General features: G+C 38.1%; 6 non-coding genes across 6 annotated transcripts; all 6 read right to left on the bottom strand.

Annotated features, from left to right (window-relative positions):
• Nucleotides 1-1,032: 1,032 nt before the first annotated feature.
• Nucleotides 1,033-1,104, bottom strand: TRNAQ-UUG (transfer RNA glutamine (anticodon UUG)). Its single transcript has one exon. It is a non-coding gene; the product is annotated as a tRNA-Gln (tRNA).
• Nucleotides 1,105-1,758: 654 nt separating this feature from the next.
• Nucleotides 1,759-1,840, bottom strand: TRNAS-UGA (transfer RNA serine (anticodon UGA)). The gene has a single exon. It is a non-coding gene; the product is annotated as a tRNA-Ser (tRNA).
• A 914-nt stretch (nucleotides 1,841-2,754) lies between these two features.
• TRNAQ-UUG (transfer RNA glutamine (anticodon UUG)) lies at nucleotides 2,755-2,826 on the bottom strand. The gene has a single exon. It is a non-coding gene; the product is annotated as a tRNA-Gln (tRNA).
• Nucleotides 2,827-3,480: 654 nt separating this feature from the next.
• TRNAS-UGA (transfer RNA serine (anticodon UGA)) lies at nucleotides 3,481-3,598 on the bottom strand. The gene is made up of 2 exons: nucleotides 3,562-3,598; nucleotides 3,481-3,525 (listed from the first exon to the last, which is right to left on the bottom strand). It is a non-coding gene; the product is annotated as a tRNA-Ser (tRNA).
• An 872-nt stretch (nucleotides 3,599-4,470) lies between these two features.
• On the bottom strand, nucleotides 4,471-4,542 carry TRNAQ-UUG (transfer RNA glutamine (anticodon UUG)). The gene has a single exon. It is a non-coding gene; the product is annotated as a tRNA-Gln (tRNA).
• Nucleotides 4,543-5,197: 655 nt separating this feature from the next.
• Nucleotides 5,198-5,279, bottom strand: TRNAS-UGA (transfer RNA serine (anticodon UGA)). Its single transcript has one exon. It is a non-coding gene; the product is annotated as a tRNA-Ser (tRNA).
• Between the last annotated feature and the right edge of the window lie 1,190 nt (nucleotides 5,280-6,469).

Here is a 6,469-nt window from a genome sequence, read left to right on the forward strand (position 1 = left end):
TGCATGTCCCAGTCCATTAGCCAGGACAGCGGTCTGTGGCTGCTGGACAAGATCAAGAGAAAAACCTCTTACCTGATGGCACCCACGGTGCTTCTTTTGATTAGCGGCAAGTCGCACATGTAATGTTGCTCCAGAATAGATTATCTAAAGAACAGTCAAAGATAAAGTCAGTTTGGTCCTGGAAACTCGCTCCATAACAGATCACTGTAATGAGGAATAGACTAGTAAACATGCAAATTGAACAACAAAGATAAAAGGTCAAAAAGTTTTTGAAACACTCGGCCACGACTACTCGGACGTCAAGCTGTTATGAGTTTCACACATGTTTTCTAATAGCACCATGATCACGCTCAGTGATCAACCCTCTGGAAGACATCTCAGAAAATGAAAAGAAAATACAAGGTCTCAGTAAAATGCAAAAATCTGATTTAAAGTCATCATCAATGGGAAACATTCACAGTTTAAAGCTTTTCCCTCTTCATAATGTGGATTTGGAGTCAGTCAGCTCCAAAAACATCCTTAAAAATAATCCGAAAATGCTGAGAAGACTGAACATAATCATTTCCAAGTAAAAAAGACTTGATGTTCATTTGATCAGGCTTTGGAGCATCTATTAACCATCTCAAGTTTCCAAAAATGTCCAGCGGTTAACTGAAATTACCATATCAATCTTCAGATGTTTTTCACTTTGAACAGCTCCATACCTATAATACAAGTCAACGGTAAGGTTCGAAAGACCCTATAAAGGGTCCTGATTGACTTTTGTGTGCTACAAAAAAAGCCACAAAACACATTCAAAAGACGCCGAAAAGAATTTTTAGAAAAACACCACCAAAAATGTTTATAAGGCACTTTAGGAAATTCTGGAAAACTCAAGAAAAGATGGCTTAGAGAAAAATCAAAAACACTTCCTGAAGCCATTTTGGCTACAAATCCTTGTCAGATTCACCCACTTGGAAAGAGTGTTAAGTGAATATTGACTCAAGTCACAGAGTCAATAGAGTGCAGATGGAAAAATCGAAATGTGTGCTCAGGTTCTACTGAGATTTGAACTCAGATCACTGGATTCAAAGTCCAGAGTGCTAACCATTACACCATGGAACCAACCATGATGCAATCATGGCTGCGGCTTGTTTTGCTGAATAAAGCATATGAAATCGTGAACGATGGCGAAAACAGGCTCCAAAGCTGCAGTGCAAATCTGCAATCATACACAATGGTAAATTGATATCTTATAACCTTTCATTCCACAAATTTACCAACATTTCCACGATATCACAGCTAGCGCAGTTTGAAATGTTGATGAAAAGTGGCTAGTAAAAAGATTGCTGTATCTGTTACTTGGAAAAAGTGTGAAAAAAATAAATTGCAAAACTTATACTGTTAGAAAACTGTTCATCAATTAGTCGATAAAGATTAGCATTGCATGGTAAAAGGCTTCATCTGAGAGATAATTTAAGGTTTGTGCAAATCAAAGTGCATGTCCCAGTCCATTAGCCAGGACAGCGGTCTGTGGCTGCTGGACAAGATCGAGAGAAAAACCTCTTACCTGATGGCACCCACGGTGCTTCTTTTGATAAGCGGCAAGTCGCACATGTAATGTTGCTCCAGAATAGATTATCTAAAGAACAGTCAAAGATAACGTCAGTTTGGTCCTAGAAACTCGCTCCATCACAGATCACTGTCATGGGGAATAGACTAGTAAACATGCAAATTGAACAACAAAGATAAAAGGTCAAAAAGTTATTGAAACATAGACGTAGTCGGCAGGATGTGAACCTGCGCGGGGAGACCCCAATGGATTTCAAGTCCATCGCCTTAACCACTCGGCCACGACTACTCGGAAGTCAACCTGTTATGAGCTTCACACATGTTTTCTAATAGCACCATGATCACGCTCAGTGATCAACCCTCTGGAAGACATCTCAGAAAATGAAAAGAAAATACAAGGTCTCAGTAAAATGCAAAAATCTGATTTAAAGTCATCATCAATGGGAACCATTCACAGTTTAAAGCTTTTCCCTCTTCATAATGTGGATTTGGAGTCAGTCAGCTCCAAAAACATCCTTAAAAATAATCCGAAAATGCTGAGAAGACTGAACATAATCATTTCCAAGTAAAAAAGACTTGATGTTCATTTGATCAGGCTTTGGAGCGTCTATTAACCATCTCAAGTTTCCAAAAATGTCCAGCGGTTAACTGAAATTACCATATCAATCTTCAGCTGTTTTTCACTTTAAACAGCTCCATACCTATAATACAAGTCAACGGTAAGGTTCGAAAGACCCTATAAAGGGTCCTGATTGACTTTTGTGTGCTACAAAAAAAGCCACAAAACACATTCAAAAGACGCCGAAAAGAATTTTTAGAAAAACACCACCAAAAATGTTTATAAGGCACTTTAGGAAATTCTGGAAAACACAAGAAAAGATGGCTTAGAGAAAAATCAAAAACACTTCCTGAAGCCATTTTGGCTTCAAATCCTTGTCAGATTCACCCACCTGGAAAGAGTGTTATGTGAATATTGACTCAAGTCACAGAGTATGAGATTACTTGGTATGACATAGACAATGAGTGACATAGACAATTTTAATTTTTGCTAATCCTACTTGATTGACAGCTTTGACCATGGTATTCCATGAATCCTTGAACTCTTTTTTGTCTTTTATTATGTGGATTTTAAATTGCTTGTTTCATCATAAACATTGGGCATCGTTGATCTGAGTGCAGATGGAAAAATCGAAATGTGTGCTCAGGTTCTACTGAGATTTGAACTCAGATCACTGGATTCAAAGTCCAGAGTGCTAACCATTACACCATGGAAACAACCATGATGCAATCATGGCTGCGGCTTGTTTTGCTGAATAAAGCATATGAAATCGTGAACGATGGCGAAAACAGGCTCCAAAGCTGCAGTGCAAATCTGCAATCATACACAATGGTAAATTGATATCTTATAACCTTTCATTCCACAAATTTACCAACATTTCCACGATATCACAGCTAGCGCAGTTTGAAATGTTGATGAAAAGTGGCTAGTAAAAAGATTGCTGTATCTGTTACTTGGAAAAAGTGTGAAAAAAATAAATTGCAAAACTTATACTGTTAGAAAACTGTTCATCCAGTAGTCGATAAAGATTAGCATTGCATGGTAAAAGGCTTCATCTGAGAGATAATTTAAGGTTTGTGCAAATCAAAGTGCATGTCCCAGTCCATTAGCCAGGACAGCGGTCTGTGGCTGCTGGACAAGATCGAGAGAAAAACCTCTTACCTGATGGCACCCACGGTGCTTCTTTTGATTAGCGGCAAGTCGCACATGTAATGTTGCTCCAGAATAGATTATCTAAAGAACAGTCAAAGATAACGTCAGTTTGGTCCTAGAAACTCGCTCCATCACAGATCACTGTCATGGGGAATAGACTAGTAAACATGCAAATTGAACAACAAAGATAAAAGGTCAAAAAGTTATTGAAACATAGACGTAGTCGGCAGGATTTGAACCTGCGCAGGGAGACCCCAATGGATTTCAAGTCCCCAATGGATTTCAAGTCCCCAATGGATTTCAAGTCCATCGCCTTAACCACTCGGCCACGACTACTCGGACGTCATCCTGTTATGAGCTTCACACATGTTTTCTAATAGCACCATGATCACGCTCAGTGATCAACCCTCTGGAAGACATCTCAGAAAATGAAAAGAAAATACAAGGTCTCAGTAAAATGCAAAAATCTGATTTAAAGTCATCATCAATGGGAACCATTCACAGTTTAAAGCTTTTCCCTCTTCATAATGTGGATTTGGAGTCAGTCAGCTCCAAAAACATCCTTAAAAATAATCCGAAAATGCTGAGAAGACTGAACATAATCATTTCCAAGTAAAAAAGACTTGATGTTCATTTGATCAGGCTTTGGAGCATCTATTAACCATCTCAAGTTTCCAAAAATGTCCAGCGGTTAACTGAAATTACCATATCAATCTTCAGATGTTTTTCACTTTGAACAGCTCCATACCTATAATACAAGTCAACGGTAAGGTTCGAAAGACCCTATAAAGGGTCCTGATTGACTTTTGTGTGCTACAAAAAAAGCCACAAAACACATTCAAAAGACGCCGAAAAGAATTTTTAGAAAAACACCACCAAAAATGTTTATAAGGCACTTTAGGAAATTCTGGAAAACACAAGAAAGGATGGCTTAGAGAAAAATCAAAAACACTTCCTGAAGCCATTTTGGCTACAAATCCTTGTCAGATTCACCCACTTGGAAATAGTGTTATGTGAATATTGACTCAAGTCACAGAGTATGAGATTGCTTGGTATGACATAGACAATGAGTGATATTGACAGCTTTGACCATGAATCCTTGAACTCTTTTTTTGTCTTTAATTATGTGGATTTTAAATTGCTTGTTTCATCATAAACATTGGGCATCGTCGATCTGAGTGCAGATGGAAAAATCGAAATGTGTGCCCAGGTTCCACTGAGATTTGAACTCAGATCACTGGATTCAATGTCCAGAGTGCTAACCATTACACCATGGAACCAACCATGTCATAGTCATGGCTGCGGCTTGTTGTGCTGAATAAAGCATATGAAATCGTGAACGATGGCGAAAACAGGCTCCAAAGCTGCAGTGCAAATCTGCAATCATACACAATGGTAAATTGATATCTTATAACCTTTCATTCCACAATTTTACCAACATTTTCACGATATCACAGCTAGGACAGTTTGAAATGCTGATGAAAAGTGGCTAGTAAAAAGATTGCTGTATCTGTTACTTGGAAAAAGTGTGAAAAAAATACATTGCAAAACTTATACTGTTAGAAAACTGTTCATCCAGTAGTCAATAAAGATTAGCATTGCATGGTAAAAGGCTTCATCTGAGAGATAATTTAAGGATTGTGCAAATCAAAGTGCATGTCCCAGTCCATTAGCCAGGACAACGGTCTGTGGCTGCTGGACAAGATCAAGAGAAAAACCTCTTACCTGATGGCACCCACGGTGCTTCTTTTGATTAGCGGCAAGTCGCACATGTAATGTTGCTTCAGAATAGATTATCTAAAGAACAGTCAAATATAAAGTCAGTTTGGTCCTAGAAACTCGCTCCATCACAGATCACTGTCATGGGGAATAGACTAGTAAACATGCAAATTGAACAACAAAGATAAAAGGTCAAAAAGTTATTTTAAACATAGACGTAGTCGGCAGGATTTGCACCAGCGCGGGGAGACCCCAATGAATTTCAAGTCCATCGCCTTAACCACTCGGCCACGACTACTCGGACGTCAAGATGTTATGAGCTTCACACATGTTTTCTAATAGCACCATGATAACGCTCAGTGATCAACCCTCTGGAAGACATCTCAGAAAATGAAAAGAAAATACAAGGTCTCAGTAAAATGCAAAAATCTGATTTAAAGTCATCATCAATGGGAACCATTCACAGTTTAAAGCTTTTCCCTCTTCATAATGTGGATTTGGAGTCAGTCAGCTCCAAAAACATCCTTAAAAATAATCCAAAAATGCTGAGAAGACTGAACATAATCATTTCCAAGTAAAAAAGACTTGATGTTCATTTGATCAGGCTTTGGAGCGTCTATTAACCATCTCAAGTTTCCAAAAATGTCCAGCGGTTAACTGAAATTACCATATCAATCTTCAGATGTTTTTCACTTTGAACAGCTCCATACCTATAATACAAGTCAACGGTAAGGTTTGAAATACCCTATAAAGGGTCCTGATTGACTTTTGTGTGCTACAAAAAAAGCCACAAAACACATTCAAAAGACGCCGAAAAGAATTTTTAGAAAAACACCACCAAAAATGTTTATAAGGCACTTTAGGAAATTCTGGAAAACACAAGAAAAGATGGCTTAGAGAAAAATCAAAAACACTTCCTGAAGCCATTTTGGCTTCAAATCCTTGTCAGATTCACCCACTTGGAAAGAGTGTTATGTGAATATTGACTCAAGTCACAGAGTATGAGATTGCTTGGTATGACATAAACAATGAGTGATATTGACAGCTTTGACCATGAATCCTTGAACTCTTTTTTTGTCTTTTATTATGTGGATTTTAAATTGCTTGTTTCATCATAAACATTGGGCATTGTCGATCTGAGTGCAGATGGAAAAATCGAAATGCACTCTGGATTCAAAGTCCAGAGTGCTAACCATTACACCATGGAACCAACCATGACATAGTCATGGCTGCGGCTTGTTGTGCTGAATAAAGCATATGAAATCGTGAACGATGGCGAAAACAGGCTCCAAAGCTGCAGTGCAAATCTGCAATCATACACAATGGTAAATTGATATCTTATAACCTTTCATTCCACAAATTTACCAACATTTCCACGATATCACAGCTAGGACAGTTTGAAATGTTGATGAAAAGTGGCTAGTAAAAAGATTGCTGTATCTGTTACTTGGAAAAAGTGTGAAAAAAATAAATTGCAAAACTTATACT

This window comes from Dendrobates tinctorius, unplaced genomic scaffold, assembly GCF_039654945.1.
Source record: "Dendrobates tinctorius isolate UK_male_01 unplaced genomic scaffold, ASM3965494v1 ptg000048l, whole genome shotgun sequence".
In the NCBI taxonomy this organism is placed as follows: Eukaryota; Metazoa; Chordata; class Amphibia; order Anura; family Dendrobatidae; genus Dendrobates; species Dendrobates tinctorius.